Source organism: Cyanistes caeruleus, chromosome 1 (assembly GCF_971803275.1).
Source record: "Cyanistes caeruleus chromosome 1, bCyaCae1.hap1.1, whole genome shotgun sequence".
Lineage (NCBI taxonomy): Eukaryota > Metazoa > Chordata > Aves > Passeriformes > Paridae > Cyanistes > Cyanistes caeruleus.
This window is the reverse complement of record NC_141701.1, coordinates 59276162-59296615: the sequence shown is the minus strand read 5'-3', so window position 1 is coordinate 59296615 and position 20454 is coordinate 59276162. Positions and strand designations below refer to the sequence as shown.

At 43.6% G+C, this 20454-nt stretch overlaps 1 protein-coding gene across 5 annotated transcripts in view; it reads left to right on the top strand.

The window, feature by feature from the left end:
* The first annotated feature begins 12830 nt into the window (after positions 1-12830).
* The window catches only part of ZNF516 (zinc finger protein 516), a 100822-nt gene continuing 93198 nt past the window's right edge, over positions 12831-20454 (top strand). For 2 of the 5 annotated variants that reach the window (XM_086894504.1, XM_086894471.1), the window contains exon 1: positions 12831-13034. The gene's annotated coding sequence lies outside the window, so the exon portion shown is untranslated. Of the gene's footprint in view, positions 13185-15254; positions 15457-20454 lie in introns of those variants that run through there. The other 3 variants (XM_086894514.1, XM_086894483.1, XM_086894495.1) reach the window with 2 other exon arrangements.

The window sequence follows — 20454 nt, the reverse complement described above, 5'->3', positions numbered from 1 at the left end:
AGACTGGCCCTCCAAAAAGCAAATGTTGGGAGAAGAACACGATCCCACAGTACGTTACTTCAGTTTTCTCCCAAGGGGTCTCAAGTGAAGTCAGGGAATCAGGCTCAATGCATACAGTTACAAGGGCAGGAGTACAGAAAGACTGAAAGCCTCACTGGACTGGGAACAACTTTGTTCTCTCTCATTTATTTCTACAATTTCTTGCTCTTACGTAGTTTATATCCTGAAGTCCTTGAAACAGGATGTGCCTTAAAATTTATACATCTTTCCCTGTGCTCTGAAAGTTAATTGTTGTTTATTATTCAAAGTAGGCTACTGAAATTAGATCTCATAAAAATGAAATGGTTCATTTCCATAGCTGAAAATGGAGCTCCTTGCATACTGAAGCTGGAGGAGGTGAAGACAAAGAGAAGTTTATTGTAGACAGTTTCCCCTGGTTGTTCTGTTAAAAGCCTGCTGAGACATGAATGGAAACTGCAGAAAGCCCCTTACTCTGTACTTCACTGGTATCACAGATTTTAATATCCCAGGGAGGATAGCTAAAAGCTCTATGCTGTGGGCTGTCCATAATGTCTAGTAAATCTTTGTTTCCAATAACTTCAGATAGGCTATTCCTGCCATTTTTATATTATTAAATGCAATTAACTATTAACCCCTTGTCTACCATTATTTTATTATTTTGAACTGGAGTCAAGCTACTTTTAGACATGTGGATGTATAAATTAAGGGAACTAGGCTCGTTACTGTGCTGTTCTTAAGTCATGTAGACAAACTAATGTCGAAAGTTCCAATGGTGAGGATTCTCACAGTCTATTCACTCGGTCCCTTATATGTGTGCTTTATGGTATCATCTTTAATTGCACAGCCACATAATAACTTTATTCAAATGCTTCACTCAAAAAGAAATAATTAAATTCCTTGTGAGCTTCTCTGTGGTGACCAGTTCTGCAGTATTTGAACGCTTCATGAACATAAATTAATTTATCTCCCTCTTGGCAGTTGCTGTTGGAACTCATCCCAACGTTACTGCTCTGAGTTCGTAGTATAGTGAAATTTTGGCTTTGCCCATGTAATCTACCCTAGAATAATATATTCGAGCGTGGAATAGTGGGACACCGCAGTCTATAACTGAGGACGTGGCATATGTGGTTCAGTCAGCGCTACCAGCTGTGAGAAACCTGAGCATCCTCAGTTACAGCAGAATCTTAGAATTTAGCAACTCCAATTGAAGAGGTAGTGATGGAGCATGTGCAAACTGTGATTTTTCACAGACTTATAACATAGCCAAATGTGTAACGAGAATAGCAAAAGGCAAAGCCCTAGCGTAGGGAGACTTCAGATTTTTCAGACTCTGGCTTCAAATTGTGAAGGTGCTAGAACAATTCCCAGAGAAAATCCAGACTGTTTATTGATAAGGAAAACAACCTACTTTCTGTTTCAGAAACAGCTAAACAGTTTCTGGCTGAAATTGTCATTAGCATTTGGGCCTAAATTAGATGTTGCACAAAATGACAGCAGAAATGGCTACACTGATAAAATTTAGCTGTCTGTGAAGACAGGCTTTATAGTAAAGGTAGAGTGTCAGGCAATTTTTCCTTTTCACAGCACCTACACAAATGTGTAATAATCTCATTACACATAATGCTGTGTGTTTGATATGAATGTGTACGCGTGTGTATTTGCAGTTGTGCAAATATACACAGAGAGATCAAATGTTTTGTCATGTTGAAGATTAGCCCCTATAGATAGTCACCGTGTGTAATTCGGGATCAGTTATGCAAGCACACAAGCCTACTGCTCGTGAGCCACTCAGCAACAACGCTACCTCCGACTGCAGTCAGAACAGGACAGTCAGGATCATAATCTTATTAAAGGAGAATAGATGCAGAAATCATGTCCCACTTTTGTTAAATGCAGCACTGGTAGGTTACATGGCTTGCACACGGTTTGCTCGTTGTGTATCTGGCTTGCAAAAATGATTTGATTCATTTGCGGAATTCTAAATTTTACCATTAATAGAATTTTCACCCTTAGGCCTAAAAATCCAGGTTTATATTTAGAAAAGAAGGCTTGTGTTTATCATCTGTAAGAAGCTATTGTAGTCTTTTATTGCAGAGAGGCAAGTGCAATTACCAAAAGAGGAAACAATTCAGTTCAGCAGCAGCCTGGGCAGGAAAGCTGACTGCCAGGTGCATGAAGTGTAAGGATATCTGTGCTGGCTATGTACGCACCAAGGGTTTGATTTGCATTAAAACAGTGCTGAGTTGGAGGGAAAAGAATGGAAGAGAGGACAGGTAGGCACCTACCCCACCAGCATCTCTCTGCCTGCTGAAAAGGTTTGGATTTCATGGCAGAAACACAAATACAGAGTGAAGATAAATAATTAAAGCCCGACATAATGGGCCAAAGTAATTTCCTGTTATTGGGAGAGTATTTTTTGTGTGTGTATGTGTGTAACAGATGAAGCTCATTTTGAAAAACTTAAATGTGTTAAAGAATTCTAGCATTTCTTTCAGTATTGGCAGGACTTGTATTACCTTGGGAAAAAAAAAATAAATTACCCAACACCACTGAGCACATGGGCTTATCTGCAACCTAATACTGTTATTGTAAGGGTTTGTATAGCTCACTTCCTGTTTTTGAGCTTACACAACAGGATATTTAAATTACAAAGACAATGAAGAACTGAGGTAAAATGCTCTTGATATTAAAAATTTTCTAGTTGTTCTAATTGCCCATGAAGTGAGTTGCAGAATTAACCAGTAAACACAAGGTCGTTCCTGGAAACAAACTACAGGCAAACGAAAGGCAGCAGGGCAGGTTCAGGGTTTATCAGCTGTCCCAGTATGCTGTGAAAAGCGTGTAACTTATGTGTATAATGGCAGCTACTAGCCTTTAATAGTGTTTACTGCCACTCTTTCCACTGTTAACTTGGTCTTCAGGGTTTAATATCTCACCTGTATCAAATTGCATCAGGTCAAAACTTGGCTTACAGATGTGTCTGGATGGTACTCTTTTTTCTAAAAAACAAAAAAATTAAATTTTATCCCAACCAGAGCTGGGATGAGGACTATTTTTTAATTATATTCTTTTATTGATATTGATATTGATATTGATATTGATATTGATATTTTTTCCTATTCACTTCCCAAATCTGAACACAAACATTTAATTTTTCACTGAAAAATCATCTAAATAAAATTCAATTGGTACATTGAATCTTTTCATTACTTTTCAGCTTTAGTTGACAGAGATATTTTTATCTTTAGATGTCTTTATCTGAGTGGGCTCTTCCTTCTTAGACTTTCTGGATCGACCATCTTGGAGCACTGTGAGAAAACCTGCACTGGATGTGCACCAGACCTTGTTTTTTTCCCCTGGCGTGCAACTGGGACAGAGTCTGTATTCTATTCAAAGTATATTTATTCTCTTTTAGCTGGGTGACTGACTCTGGTTACGCAGCCAACCCAAAGAAGGTGCAAAACTGCTTTCAGCAGAGATTGCTGAATGGATATAACCCTTGCTGTGTTGGGTACAAATGCCAAAACACAATTCCAAGCACAGTACCAAGCATGACTTGTGCCACAGTTTGCTCTGCCAGGGTCAGCAAAGGTCTCAGGGTATTTCATTACAGCAGTAGTGAGCACAGCTCTCTGAAAGTACTGGCCCATTTTGCAGCTACAGGAAATTGAGGCTCAGAGAGAAGAAAAACTGGCTTATGCAGTGAGTGGAGTGTCCTCCCCAAACCCAGTATATACAGCTGCAATGGGGCTCAGACCCAGCACGGTGTTTTGGGAGCAGGGCAGAAATGTGTTACTCCTGCATCCCCTGCTGTGGCAGCTCCAGTGATAGCCTGGGAGAGGGGGCCATGGCACACATCACCTGCTGACAGGGAGGTGCAGATGCAGCCACAGGCAGCCAGTCATTGCCTGGCATTGAGATAACCACTTCAGCTCTGCTCAGTGGTGCAGACCTTCCCCTCTCCTTGCTTACGTGTGCTGCAGGGGGTGAAAAGAGGACGAGTCCTACAAACCCTTGGTAAGGACTAAGTATCCACTCATGAGCAGTTTGAGTGAAATTCAGCTTGGATTAATAGCTGGAGTTCTAAACCCATTTTGCATTAGTGACGAAAAAAAGCCACAAGTACATGGATGAATGTAACTTATTCATGGGTTTATGGGCCCTAAGGTCAGGGAGTGAAGGACTCTGCAATAGCTTTGATGGTTACATTCTTCCATTCATATCTCTGATTAAGTTTAAGTGTAAAACTCATGGAATTTCCCATTAACTGTACATCTGAGGAAGCTGCTGAATGCACTTATGCAAGTCTAGATAAGAAATTTAAGTCATACAAACTACTCACACATCCCTTTGCTTTTGATAAAGCAGAAGGACAGAAGGATTGTATGTGTGCTAAATAAATGACATTAGATGAAGTAATGCCTTTTTTGGACATTTTCCACTTTGTTGCATTTGGAAGTCAGGAGCATCTGGAAATCCACGTTTTTTTGAAATATGGTGGGAAATGATTAAATAAGAATGTTCCTGTCAGTCTCTTGCGTGCAAATCTTGCCGGGTCTGGAAATTACCAGTGAACTTTGGAGAGAATTTTACCCTTAATATGGACTAAACACATTCGGTAGTCAAGGAGAAAACACTTGGCTACCAACCAAGCAAATAGTTCCTTTTAAAAATGTTCTAGTGAGCAAGTGAAAAATGAGGTCATTCATGCAAATATCCCATTCACCAGCACTTTTTTAATAACCAGATTATGGATACTACACCTGCCCTACAGCAGAATAGTATGAACTTAGTAGAAAACTCTTGAACATAAACTTAATGTAGTTATATATTCCTTGCCAGAAGCACTTGTGAATGAAGTAAGGGGTGTGCAGAGGTACTGTTAATGCTCTGCCAAGTAGCTTTCTCCAAAAAAGCAAAGGTGAGAATACAGGAGGCTGCAGGAGCAGCTGCAGAGCCAGGCAGGGGGTAGCCAGAACTACCGGCTTTGTTCCAGGTCCCACGGCAAAGCTCCTGGCTGTGACCTCAACAGCCACCCCTCTTTAGTTCCTGCAGCTTAGGGTAGCAGTTCATGTTCAGCTGCTCACACCAGCTTCCAGTTGCTGGCCTCTCACAGACTTGGCACTGGAACTACCACAACATTCATTAGGGTTACAAGGCAGGAGAGCACTTCCAAATGGCTCCTGGCCTCTCTTCACAGCCCACTGACCCCTTCTTCCCACTTGTGCCTCGTGGTGTCTCTCCTGTGGACTACAGATGTAGGTGCTTGTGTTGTGTCAGTTCTACCTGCTGGAGCCTTCAGGGAGGTAAGCACCAAATGGTGAACACAACTCTCTTCAATTCTGTAAGACAAGTAAACAAACAAACCAACACACACTTCAGCCTTAGTGACACCAAACGGAGTTGAGAGCACACGCTCACATGCATCCTTCTTTCTCTGGAGAGACAAAACATTGGCTTGGACAATACTAACAGCATCATTCTGTGAGCATTTTTGGCAGCGTTGTTACCACAGTTATTTTGCAATCTATTATTTTTATTACTCCAACTTCCATCAAAATAAATAGGATCCTGGACTTCTTAGATGATAGAGGGATTTGGCATGAAATGTTCTTATGTCTTAGGGAAAAATATGTGGAGTATTACACCGCAACATACTTCATAGCAATAAAAGTATGACTAGTGGTATATCTTGCATTGCAAGAACACTGTTATACTAGTGATGTGAAATGCAGATCTATTGCATTTCACTTTATAAAGCATAACCCTTTTATTATACAAAGCCCCTAGGAGCAAACAGGATGTTTGCACCACTGATATTAATGGGATTCTTTGCAATAAAAACAGTTCTTGGGAATCTTTTGAACAGCAGAAGGAATCTAAGAGTTGCTGGCATATGTGATAACTGCTTTATTGAGTGTGTACATCTCTGCTTTTGTCAGAGAAGCAAATGAAAATGTAAATAGACGGGGTGAAAAAAAATCCAGATAAGGTATTGCTCCACAAGAACATTCAAAACAAAAAAAGTATCTTCCAAATAGCTTGTTCTCTTCAGGAAGCTAGATAAGTGTTTTAGAATAAAAGTGCTGCTTATTCCTGAATGAGGCACCCACATAGGGAGCTGCTTTAGTTTGGTTATTCTGCAAACAATTCCGATAGCAAAAGCTCTGCCAGCCGGCTTCCTTGGAGAGGAGGGGGGAGGAGGTCTTCACTACATTAGGAGCCTTTTGTTGGTCTGATATGGCTATATTCCCCACCACACTGGTGTTCAGCAGGGTTTCCAGGATAAAATAGAAATCCAAATAGAAATCCAAATACCCCTTTCTGTCTACTTGAAAGTTTGTTCTGATTTGAACAGAATTTGTGTACTTACCAGACAATTGAATAGTGTAGTTTAACACTCAGCCTTTTCTGTGCTCGTTTTAAAACACAGAGGGGGGAAAGCAAAGGGGATTATACTGTAGGAAACAGAGAAGCAGCACTGCATATGACTAAAATATCTTCAGATCCTCACCACAGAAGTTTCTCAAAACCTTGCTGTCTCTAAGTAAGGTCTTTGTTGACATGAGTGCCTTACTTGTTACTGAATGCTCTGGGTTTATTAGCTTTGGAGTTTAATGGGGGGAAAAAGGCAAATGCCTAACAAAATCTGTAGTGGACCAACTTCCCTAACTCACTTCTGTCTTTCAAACCCTATGAAAGCAACACATGAGGAGCCGCCTGCAACTTGTTGTTATAAGTCAGGATAATTTTATGCTGATAATTTTATGCTAATGATCCTGAGTGTTTGTTTCAGCCTCTTTCTCTCACTAGAACAAATTCACTTGGTTGATTTGTGATCCAAATGTGAAAAAAAGAATCATGAAATTTGTGTGATTTATGGGGAAATTAGAAAAGTAGCCAATTTGGCATAAAACTGTGCAGGGAAGAAAAATGGTCTATCAGCAATGAAAGAAATAGTGGGAAGTTTTTGGAAGAGTTCCTGTTCTCAAAATAATTTTCACCAAATTCTGCATATTTATTATGACTTACACTGTTGCAAACTACTGCAGCTTCAGATGTAATCATTGTACTTTTACTCATTTTTAAAATTATGCCAGTTCAGAAATACAGGCTGACACACACAGTTTCAGGAGTAGCAGACTCTCACGCGTCAAGATCTTAGCTACCCTCCCCAATCTAGTATTTCCTGATTTTACTTTAGGATGTGGGCAGTAGTATGCTAAAACTAGGCTAATGACACACATTTCTGACTTGAATGAGATGCAGAAGGTAGAAGAAAGGTTTGGGAGCTTCTGAATGCTGAGTTTTTGTCTGGCTTACTGAAAGGTTAGAAGGCTCTGGCAAACTTTTACTCCAGCCTGTGAATGGATCTGTGTGGACAGATCTTGGTGTAAGTTGCAGCATCTCTGCAGTGAGGCAATAAACTCTGCGATATAGTCTCTAAAGCATCTCTATTTCTCATTTGCAAGTTCCTGTGTGCTTTCAGCCAAGTAAATATCTGATACTGGTTAACTTTTACTGTTTCTTCTGCTGCTCGTCATTGCAGATCCACATCCGAGTGCTTACGGCATATTATGTTACAGCCAACCAGCTAACTTCCTCTCAAACATGTTACTTCTACTCTGTTGCTTGTGATATTGATGGCTATTTTGACCTTTGCAGTTCTCTAATTACTGAAGCCTTAAAATAGTACACGTCAGGTAAAATATTCTCTTTTTGAAGTTCCTTTTTCCTCGCATGCCTGAGCTGAAAGACCATATAAACTTAGATTATTCAACCACTGTAGACCACTGCACAGAATGTCAAGGGAAATTTTGTTAGCGAGGACAAGTGACTGTTTTGTTCCACTTTTACTTTTGAGGTATTTTTTACTCAGCAGAAGACAGTACAACGATGTATTTGCCATGCCGTTCCATAAATCATTTAAATTCTTCCCCTTGCTAAACTCCAGAAATGAACATTTGTGAAACTATTTTTTTTCTGTAGTCCTTTATTTAAAGTTTGTGATAACAAATTGTTAAATGTTGGTAACACATTGTTTAGAGCTGGCAACCAATTTCCCCAGTTTTACCAAGCGGCGCACTCTCTGTAACATCACAGGTCATTTTTAGCTATTGTACGTCTTTGTCTGGTCCAGTTAGAAAAGCGCACAAGCACTCCAGTACTATCAGTTATGCTTGGAGGAACATAAGAAGGCCGAGGGGGAGGGGAGTGGAGGCAACACAAACTCAGAAATATCCCGGTTTTTTGCTTTGGGAGAGCACAGCCCGCTAACAGTCAGGTCCACCTTGACAGAAAATCAGCGTACCGCAGTATTACTATTGGTAGACAGAATGGAAAAACCCAAGCCACAGAAATATGCCCTCCCAATGATCTCTGTCTCAAAGAAAAAAGAAAAAATCTTAAAAGTCGCATCCTTATTGAATTTGTCTTTCTTTAAATTAATTCTACTTTGTGGCCTAGTTATTTTTTATTTCTGAACCTATTATGGGCCACATCTGTGGAAGTCTGTATCAACTATTCTGAAACCAGCTGCTGCTGAGATTCTTTCAGTTAAGCTGAAATTAAGAACAGGTTTGTGGGCTCCCTACCTGCTGTGAAGCCGTGATGTAGTTTATAAAATTACATATGGGTGAGAAAATCTGACTGCCAGGGCTGGAAAAGTTGGTACATTTAGCATGAATCTAAAATAGCCGTGTACACTGAGGCTGTACTTATTTGCAATATTAACTTTTTCTGCTCTCTTCCTCGGTGTCATTGTAAAAGCAATATTGGATAATTCAGTTTAAAAAAAAAAAAGTGGGTTTGAGAGGATCAAAGCAGAAAAAATCAAAATCAGGCTATATCTTAGAAACTGTGTTGGCGGTAGGGGAAAATATGAAAGACATTAGCGTTAAAAATGTCGATTCCTCAAGAAAGGTCTCCAGATTATTTCTGCCATAAGGAAAAGCTCATTACATGCCATAAATTAGATGATGGAAACAAACACCGGTCATCTTTTATCATTGATGCAATTACATTGATAGCAAGGGGACAACTTAGTATGAATAGAAAGTAAAGAGGTTATGACCACATCCTGACACCTGGTACAATTTGTCAACAGATATGACCAAGTTGCTTATTGCTGTTACACATTAATAGACACGTCAGATCATGAAATATGTGTGCCTCTCCAAATGGAAAAAGTATTTTCAAATCCGTTTGCCAGATTTATGCCTGACTGAATTAACAGGGCGCAAAAGCTTGACCTCAGTCCATGCAGACCCAGAGTACGCTGGTGCGCGAAACTTTGATGGGTGGGGGTACGTTTTCATATTGCAAACTCTGGAAGCAGCCTGACACTGCCCAGCTACTGAGGCATGATTAGAGAGGAGAGAAAGATTGTTGTGGTGCACATCAGAAGTCAATGTATTTGATCCAAGTGTATAAGCTTGTTATTAATTGAAACCATTTTGTTTCAGAGTGGAATTTGTGCCACCCACGGAATCTCTGGAAGCACACCAGTGTCAGAATGGCACTCCATTTTAACTGGAATCAGAAATGTGAGTTTATTTTTAAAAAACGTTACTGGGAATGCTTCTGTGTGGTGATCTGCAGATATAGATGGGTGATAGAGCTGCCTGTGCCTTCCAGTTGGTAACTTCTGCACATGTTTTTTGTATCTCCAGATACACCAAGAAAATGTCTGATTTAGAATATAAAGAGTAATACAAGATTATTTGTCATCAGTTTGTGTGCACTTTTTTCTGACAAAACACAGTTTGAGAGCAAAACCTCTGCCTTAGATTTAAACAGAATTTCAGATAGACTTGTAATAACTGAAAATATTAATTGGCACAAAACCTGGGTAACTGAGCAAGCACACAGAGAGACTGACTCCCCTAGATTACATTTCACAGACTGTATTTGTGTATGTGACATGCACACACACACACACACATATGCACACACATATATATGAAATGTAATCCAAAATTGGCTTGTTTGCCTGTCTTGAAGTATTTATCTGTGCTTTCAGCCTTGCTTGTACAGGGATGGCCTTTTTCCTCACTACTCTACCACAGTGCTTCTTGGGAACCTTTTCTTATCTAAACTTCCACCAATCACTCCTAAGGCTAAGTTATGCAGACAAGTCATCGCACAGAATTTCATCAAACTGCCATTTTCCCTAACTTGAGAAAGCCTGGTCCCAAACGCTGAACAAATAATTTATTAGACCATAGCAAAAGTAAATAAATGCTTTCCTGCTCCAAGTATTTCATTAGCCAGAATTATTATACATGGAAGTCTATAAATAGTAAAACACGTATTGAGCCATTAATATCGCTGACATTCTCATACAAAATACTGTAATTTAAAGAATTTGAAACTGGAGGACATCTCCTGGAAGATTTCTGGCAAACATAAAATGAGTAAACTGTCTGCAAACAAATTAGTCACCCATGGAAATGGTACATTACTAACAAATTGAAAATTAAGAACATCATCTCCACCTGAAATTTCTAATGACATTGATGATATTATGCAAATATATCCTGCATATCTTTTGAGTCTATAAATTCTTACACTGTTTCAGTTTTGCTTTTAAAACCCAGAAGTGCTGGGCTCAGCAGAAGAAATGTGAGAAAATCTCCTATTTAAAATTACATGGACAGAAGAACTGTGCTGGTGACTTCCCGTGAAATTAATATACCGCTTGATTGTTTTTAAGGTCTCTGCATCTTCTGAATTTTTAATTGCCTTTCCATTAAAGTGGAATACCCCTCGTGTACTAAGCTTGAGATGGGCTCTCCAGTCCTTTCATCCTTGTAGCCTCCTATTTCCTTACAGGAACAAGGAGTATAAGACTGGGCCCTATGGAAGCAAATATGGAAATTATCAAGTATTTGGAGCATTACTCCGTCAAGTAATAGAGCAAGCACCGTATTGTGTATTCTCATGTTTTACTGTGTAAGGAAAATAATCTGTACAGACTCTGAGAGAAAAGGAGTAGGTCATAAAAATCACATTTTTAGGTAGAGGAGTTGAGAAGTCTCATGCACCTTTCATTGCTCTGACTTGTCAATTTTCACCATATGGAAATTGTTAGCTTAATACTGTAGTTCTAAATACTGCCCAGGAATGCTGATTTATAATGGATTTCTTACTCTTTGTGTAAAGAAATGCTGAAGTACTATATAAACTGTGATTAGAGAATCGACACGCCTGTGTTATAGGCGTGTGCCTGGGGTGGATTCTTCAGGCTCAGAGGGGTGACATCTGCGTTGGTCCACTCACAGGTAAATCTGGCACCAGTAAACTCGGAATTCCCACAAAAATGCTGCACTTCTGGAGTAACCCAATTTGGCCTGCAATTGAAAAAGTGTGCAGGAAAGATGCTGATGCATAGAGGACAAAATCCAGACATTCCAGATGCGTTATTTACTATTGAGGCACATAAAGACACCACGTTAATGTAACAAAGCTGCTTTTGAAGAATAGGCAACGTGCATTTTTTAAAGTGCGTCCTCTTTATACTTTGACCAGCTGCTATGCACGTCTAGTTATTTTTTTCCTGTAAATTAGAATTAAATTTGATTGTCCCAAATACATCCCACTCAGGCATTCATGCTGAAAGCAGCAACAATTGTCAATGACCTTTAACACGCCTGCTATACAAATTAGTGCAGATCATTAATCACACATAGCTTACATTTTATGATTCGTGTATCCTTCATTACCAACTTTCCCCCGTCGCTCGCTGCCCCCCACCCCCACCCCTTCCCTTTATTGCGAGGGTTCTTGTAATAAAGACGGGAAAGGGCAGGATTTAAAGCGTCCCCCCGTCCCAATTTCGTTTTCTTCTCGTTGCCGGAGCACTTGGCGTCCCAAGTGCAAGACGGAGAGAGGGCGGCGCGGGGCCGGAGCGCCCAGGAAGGGCCGGGCCGGGGGCGGGGGGCGACTCCGGCGGGGAGCTCAGAGCTGGGGTGTCCGGGGGCCATGGGGTTCTGCCGGCCCGGGCCGTCGAGATAACACCGTCCCTCCGTCAAAAGTGCTCCGTGTCAATTGTACGTCATCGCACATTACGAGACAAAGAAAGAAAGAAAGAAAGAAAGAAAAAAAAAAAAAAAAAAAAAAAAGGCTCCATCCACACCCTTGATGTCTAGTACCGAGCGTTAAATTAGGCTTCCCAGCCATAGACTAAACACACTCCCCTCGCCTGTGGCACACACAGATTTGGCGTGATTAAACCGAGCTTCGCAAACAGGGAGGAAAACAAGAATTGAACTTTTCAGCCGTAGGAAGGAGGCGGGGGGGACGACTGGGGGGGGGGGGCTTTTTTTGTTGCTTGTTTTTTATTTTTTCTTTCTATAGCCATATGGCAGATTGATTTGTTCGGAGGTCTTTCAACTTCCCCAGCGTGGCTGTTCAACAGTATTCCTCTTTGATCTTGATTGAGGACTTTAATGTTGTTGTTTCTGCGCATTTCAATAGATCCATAAATATTTTACCAGTGGAATTCGCGAAAAAAAAAAAAAAAAGAAAAAAATAAAGTTTCTCATAGAAATGCATCTGGGGCAACTCCAGCCCGCACCTTTCGCAGCAGAGGAGGTACGTGGGAACCGGGGCGGCGGTGGGCAGAAGCGCCACTCGGCGGTGCCCGCCTTCCTCCCCCCCGCGCTCCCGCAGCGCCCGGGGGCGGCGGCACCCGCGCCCCAACTTTGCCCCGCGCAGACAATGGTCCCCGGCGTGTGCGTGCGGGCTCGGCACCGGCCACAGCAGCGCTGCCGCCGGGGGACGCGCGGCGGCGGCGGCGGCGGCGGGGCGGGCGGGGCGCGGCGGGCGCGGCGGGGGCGGTGCGCGGGCGCGGGGCGCGGCGGGGGCCGGCGGGGCCGCCCCCGCCCGCGCCAGTGGAGCCGCTCGGCGGATCATGTGCAGCGCGGCGCCGCTCGCATGCGGCGCGTGGTTTCACCTTCAGCGCGGCTCGGCGCGCCCTTCCCCGAACGCTGCCGCCGCCGGCCGCGCAGGAGGTGAGGGGCGGCGGGGCGGGGGAATGGCCCGGGGGGCGGGGGGTCCTCGGGCTGTGCCCCTCGGGGGGGGAAAAAAAAAACCCTTCAACTTCACGCCTCCCCCCCGGGTGCGGGGACTGTCCCCCCGGTCATCGGAGCAGCTCCAAAATGGTAACTTTGCGCTGTTCCGCGAGGAGGAGGTCGGGTTTGCTGCAGTGGTGGTGCCGGGGGGTGGGGGAGCCCTGCGGGCTCCGGCAGCCTTTTGGCTTTGTACGCTCCGTCAGGGGCGTTGAGGGGGGGCGGATCGCGATATTAATCCATTAAGAGACAAAGAACAAATTGCCGCACTTTAAAGTAAAAAGCTTGGGCAGAAGAAGGAGGGTGATGGGTCGTCGAGCCCCGAGTAGCCACTTCAATTATTAGCAGCGGGTTGTTCCCCCCGCTCCCTCCTCCCCCCAGCCCCGCTAACATCGGCCCAGCGTGTGCGTGAAATGCCCGATGTGGGGCCGTGTCCGTGTGTGTCCCCCCCTTGCTTGCCAGTCGCTCTCGGTTCCGTGGCGAGTCGGTCGCTGCCTGATCCCCGTTAGAGAAGTACACAGTTTATCAAAGGAAGTTGGGGGTGGGCGGGCAGAGAAAACAATTATTCACGTATAGACAGCGAGGAGGACTCGGAGGACAATGTCTCCGTAGCGATTATTTCCAGAAGAGGAAAAATAGCCCGTTTGATGCGGGTGGGGTGCGGGGGAGGAAGGGAGGCAGGCAGGGAGTTTAATGTACATGTTAAAAAAAAAAAAAAAAAAAAATGGGGGGGGGGGCGGTCGAGAGGAGGGAAGGAATGGGAGAGAGATAGAGAAGGGAGAGAAAAGAAGAATAGAAATAACGCAGTTCCAGACATTTTGTGCTATAAAAGCTTTCCTCCTCCTCGTCCCTCCCTCCCTCCCCCCATTACTATCTTCGGTGATCATTAGCATAGCGCCGAGTCGCGATCCTAATGCGAATGAAGCACTCGGGCAAGTTGAGGAAAGTTTGGATGGGTAAACTTTGCAATGAGGGAAGAAGGTGGGGTGCTGAAAGTGGCAGTACGTGTGGGGAGGCGTGTGGAGCATGACAGCCGCCCGTTGTTTTTCCCCTCAAAGCAGCTAACCTCTGCAATTAGCTGCTGGAGACAAACCCTGTGTTTTAAGCCGAAAAGTGTCGGTTTGGAGTCAGCACCATTTATTAGGAGCGTTAATAAGCTCCCAGCAGCAGACAGGGATCTTCTGGGGAATGCGCATTGTGTGTGCCCACAGCTTATCCTTTACATTACCCCTATAGCATACGGAGCCGCTCGGGCACTTGGACGTGCAAATATCATTTTGCTCGGACTATTTTCGAAACATTAATTCTGTTCTTTATTTAATCCAGATGCAGGGTTCCCCTCCCCCCCCCCCCCCCCCATTTGCTGCCTTATTGTTGGTGTACATTTTCTGAAAAGGCGACTGGTGTAACCTGTGGAATTTGAAATGCAAATAAAAGCCTGTGGGAGTTGAGGCAGAACAAATCAGCATTTATAAAGTGAAAAAGATTTAATGTCTTTGAAACCACTGCGAGATTTATTTTTTTATTTTTTTTAAATAAGAACTGAATCGTGACGTCAAGTCGTTCGGGAAAGGTTTTTTAATTTTTTCTTTTATACGTCTGAAACGCGGGTATGCGAAGTGCTTACAGGAAAAACAGATTACAAGATTAACATCTGTTAACATGATCGTTTATCTCCAGCCAAAAATAGGTCAGTCCTTTCTTAAGGAAACACGATTGCTGGGCGCATGATTAAATAATGAAATTAGGCTGATGAGTTCATAAATTAGACGCTGTGTCGACGTGCGTTAGGATCCGACCTGTGACAAAAATACGTAATTCGCGGTCCGCCGGCGAGCGGTGCGGGGTCAAAGTCCCTTTTTGGGGAGAGGCGCAACTCTCTCGGCGCCTCCTCCTCCTCTTCCTCCTCCCCTCGCTCCCCATCGCCGGGCGCTCCCCGCTGTCTCCCCGGCTGGGGAGCCGAACTCTCCCAGCGAGCGGAGAAGTTTCCTCGGCGGGGAGGGACGCGGGGGGTGCCGCGGTGAGGGGGGGTTGGGGAATGGGGCCGGACGGCCGCCGAGCCGAGCCCCGGCCCGCCCGCGGCCCCGCCTCGCCGGGGCGGCCCCAGCCCGCGGGCCCGCCCCCCGCCACCGCCCGGCCCGGCCCGGCCCGGCCCGGCCCCGCGCAGCTCGGCCCCGGGGTGTCGGGGCGCGGCGAGGTGGGACGAGGAGCCGCCGTGCCGCCGCCTTCCTGCTGCCCTGCCCGGCCGGGCCCTGCCCTGCCCTGCCCTGCCCTGCCCTGCCCAGAGCGCAGCCCCGGCCGGCCTCGTTACGGCTGTCCCCTCGCCGTTCGTCCCTCAGCGCTGGGATCCGGCTTTTTTTTGGAAGTGGGTGCAGAAGCGCCTTTATGACACGGCTCCTCGGGGCTGGCAGGGCCATCGATACTTTGATTTTTGTGGGTCTTATTTTAATATTTTTTACTACTTGGAGGCGAATTCGCCGGTTTCTGGAGAGTCCCTCCCCAAAACTGGTTGGTGGGCGCCGTGCTCAGGGCCGGCTCTTCGGCGGCCGGGGAAAGGTCCCAGAAGCCCGCCCGGCAAAGGGACGCTGCGCTTTGGCCCCATGCCACGGACTTTATTTCATGCTTGCTGCACTAAATGAGTTAACAGCCAAAGGGTTTTTCATTAACTCGACTTGGCAACCGTGTATTTCGTTGGCTTCCCCCCCCCCCCCCCAAAAAAAAAAAAACAAACCCAAAAAAACCCCAAATAAAACCAAACCAAAAAGTGTAATTTTAAGCAAAAGCTGAGTGGCATAGTACGGGTTGATGTTGATTTGGGAGGGAGAGTATTTTTCAAAATTTCTTGTCAGCTTTCCCTTGTGTCCCCGTGCTCGGGCAGGGTGTGTGGGTGGGATGATAGCCGAGTTGTGTGAGATGTGCTGTGTGTGGTGATTTTTGACCATTGCTTGCCAGCGGTGTTTGAAGGCCCTGTGTGTCCTGGACCAAACAGAAGGATGCTGACCCTGTGGCAGGGCAGTGACCTTCAGCTGTCTGCCCTCAGCCCCACATGTGGATGGGGCTGGGGGCAGCGTGTACATGTGTGGGCTGGGGAGCTGGGTGCTGCATGCGGGGCAGGTGCATGCAGGGCTGGGAGGGGTGTTGCGGCAGGTGGACAGGAGTGTGTGTGCACAGATGCAGGGCGGGGATGGGCTATGTTGCACTGCTGCATGGGAGCCAGATGTGTGTGTGGTATGTCCTGCTGGCTATGAGTGTGCACAGCACAATGAGGCTCACATGGTTGCGGGGTGGTGGAGTGCTTCATTGAGGCAGGTGCGTGTGTGTGTTCATGCCCCCCCTGTTTGTGGCTGTGTCCCATGGGCAGGTGTGGGTAATAGTGCATGCTGAGCTTCTCTAGTGAGGCCCCCATGCGCTTGTCCCCCAGGCTGGCTGCTGACAGTGGGCTGAAAATAACTGCATTGTAAGACGTGTTGGCTGTTTTTTGAGGGGGGAGCAGTGCCAGGGAGGGGTGCTGGTGACGGGAGCAAAAGTTTCACCTCGGCGGAGAGCATGTTGGTAGTTTTGCTCCAGTAGTTTTGTCCGTAGCAGCTGGCCGGGATGAGTTGTCTGCCAGTGAATGTTGTTGCTTTGTTTCTCTGCCTAAGTGTCCTTCACTTCTGTCACAGCAAACTCACAATCATCAGCCTGGTTATCTGCTACTCTGAGCATCCCAACTTTGTCTCAGTAGGGTGGGTACAGTGGTTTTTGGAGCTTTCCTCCTGTTGAAACTGGAAGCTGGAGTTGCATAGGAGCACCTGTGGTGTAATTAGTATCAAGGTGCAGATATTCCAGGAGGCATCTTCAGTTTCACAAGAGTAGCTGCCACAGCTGTCTTGAGTGAGCTCTGTATAATAAAGTCTTTCGCGTGGGGCTCTGCGTTACTGGCACAAGCACACCTTTACTAGTTCCTGGTGTAAACAGGCTTTTAGCTATCTCTAGAAATTCTTGCCTGCGGTTTGTTTTCAAGCCTTTAGTTCCTATAAAACTTGAGTGGTGTTGAAGTGACACCTAGTTAGTGATAAGTACTGTGGAGTCTGTGTGAACAATAGGGCATTACAGCCCTCCCTCCAAACTGTTAGATTAATATGCAAAGATAATGCTTAGAGAAAGGAGAAAAAAAAATAAACCATCAGTGAGAATAAACCGTTGTCCTAAGGAATGATCTAAAACATGTTTAAAGAGAGGAGTGATCTTTGTTATCACGGTGCCTATCTAAGTTTAACACAACCTTCTGAACTCCTGTACCAGACAAACGACTATTTCTCTGCATCATAGAAAAGAATTTACTGGAATCACTAGGGTGAAATCTACCTCCTGTTACTTGCAAGTGACCTGAATAACTCTATCTGCCTAGAATGGAGCAACATTTTGTAGATTAAAATTTTCTTGTGGCAATGACTAATGTATTTACTTTTAAAAATAGGTTGATTGTACGATTCTATAATTGGTCATAGTATCATGCTGTCACCAAGATTTAATAATAGCAATTATCAGTAAGAAGTGTTTACTGAAGAAGTTGAAAACGATTGTGCCATTGTTCTGAATCTCTCCCTGTTGAATTGATCCTCATTTTAGCAAAGGAGGATGTTTCTGTCTTAACATCTTAAAGATCACCTTCAGAAGCTGGGATGTTGGCTTCAGTTGACTGAAAAATGCATAAACTTTGAAATGCACCCTGCTGTGGGTGCTTATACCAGAAGGGCAGCCTGGAAGACTGATAGAAATGATTTTTCATTTCTAGTCACCATTTCATTTAGTCACCAACTCTTGAGAACTTTGGGCAGCGTGCTTATTTGGGCTTTTTTGTTAAGGTCTTTATGTGTGGGTGACTTCAACAGTTACCTTTAGTTACCTATAGCTATTATATATATTTTTTTAAATACATATATATATATGTATGTATGTATATATACACATATATACATATGTATAGTTGTAATTACTGATAAGTATTATCTGTCTATAGTTACTTATAAGTATAGTTATCAACAGTTACCTATCTATAGTTCTCTGTGAGTAAGATCTGATGAGTTTTATGCTGAGGTCCCATCTAATGCAGAGTATCTGTATTTAGTATGATCCAAAACCAGTTGGCTTTGGAAGGCCTAACTTCTGTGAAGACTTCAATTTGTGCCAAGAACTTCCAGGACTTCTCTGGAATTACATGCAGTATGCAGAATGATCCAGTGCTTAAGCTTTTGTTGAGACCAGTGATGGATGAAGTGTGTATGTGTGTACTTAAACTGGAAATTTGGGTTTGACTATACTGTTTCTTAAAGTCATCAAAATAGAAAGCTGAAATGCAAAGTGATTGCATTTTGCAGGAAGCAACTTGTCCAAGCTTGCAAATTTCACAAGAAAAGTGCCTGTTTAAGTTTTTGAGACACAAGTTTGAATTTGTAGATACGTACCTTTTAAGACTGAATTGGCATTTGATTTCTGCACAGAAAGGAGAAATGGACTTACTATTGTTTTTCACAACCATGTGATATTCTTTAGTTGGATAGGAGCATGTACAACATGGTTAACATCCTGAAAATTAACGTGTTTCTTGAGAATCACCGCTGCCCCATAATAAGCACCCTTTCCTCTCCCATTGACTACTGGGAGTTGCATGACGGTGATTCTGGGTGGAATTACAGTTTCTATATGTGTATCTGAAATCCTTACTTACACTGGCAGTTAATCAACTAAAATTTACTATGGTCATTTTTTTTTTTTTTTCCCCTCTAGCCATAAACTTAATCCAGATACCTAATCACAGTGTAGCAAAAAAAAAAAAAAAAAGGGGAAAAAAAAAAAGTCACATTTATTTGATTAGATATCTGCAATATAAATATTTGAAACTTGGAGCAACATTGCTTTTTCAAAGCAGACATCTTACATGCTGCAAATATTTATACACTTCAGTGTTAGGATAAAGCTGTTCTGACTCAGACACCAAAAGCAAAATTCTGTTTTTCAGTTACCCACTGTAACTGTACAGAAACTCTGTACAGTATTTGGGAGTTAGAACGACTTAACAGATAGCACTGTTGTTGGTTGTCACTTCTGTGTTAAAAGTAAATGGAACTTCCTTTCCTTTTCCAGCAGGAACAATTCTAGTAAATGTTATGTTAGTGAGCCCGCATTAAAACTTGAGGTCCAGGTAGTTAACACTGCCATGGCTTTCATTAGGATGATGACTTCATTACAAATGTTTACTTTCATTACCTAACTGTTAGTCAGCAAATGTTTGGTCTCTTGATCTGCTGAACCTGCTTTGCCATTTGAAGCCAGCAAGCTCTCTTTTTTTTGGTGTGACGATTACTCAATGCTGGTTGTTCATTTTTTGATGTTGTTTACATCTTGGTTATCTGCAGAGGCCCATCAACATTGTTACACACTTGGTGTTAGCAGTTTCTCCTTGCATTCCTGAAACTGCATTACAGCAACAGCGCTTCCCCAAATGAATGCGGGGCTTTAAGCGTGTGTTCTGAGATTAAATTAGTGCGCAGATGGACAGAACTTGCATCTCCTAAATTGCTACCAAACTATTTATTGCCTAATAAATTCTAGCAGGTTTCACAGCAGTAGCACATACCTGCTGTAAGGTAAGTTGTTTATTTACCACTCCCAAGTTGTGAGCTAACACTGCACAAAATGTCCATGGCAGGGACACTGAGGCAGGGGCTGCTGAAGACTTGTCTAAACTGTTTTAAATCATGGAGGAACAGAGGCTCTGATCTGTGGATTCAAGGCTGCTTACCTTCTGACAACTACTTAAAATTCATTTTTGCTAACCTTTCATTTAAGTGATTACTTATGGAAAAGAACTTAATTTTTATCAGCAGAATACTGTGTTGCTTAACGCTTGTTCAGCAAAATCCACATTTCATTGGATTGGGCTGTTGCAGAAGCTGTAGGCCTGGCATTACTGTTGTACTGTTGTGGTAAACCCAAGGTAACTTTAGTTGGGTGACTCTGAATTTACAGCACTGGATGTGGGGATGAATTTAGCACACAGCACTTAGCTCCTAATTAAAGCTTATAGTATTACATCCGTAATCAGGGCACTCTTAGAATCTCTAAGAAATTACTTTTTCCTTTGTCTACTCTTCTCCCTTTCTTGCCATATCACTGTGTGGTATTGGGAGCTTGCTTCTCCATGTTGGGGCTTCATATTTATGTCCCAAAGGAAGAGCTTTCCAGCAGTGTACTTCAAATTGCAAAGTAGAAGAATTTTGTAGCTCCCTAAATCTTCAAGGCCAGTTTCTAAAATGATCTAGCTTTTAATCTTCTTTTCAAAGTAAAATAAAAACTACAAAGCATATGTAATTATAATTTG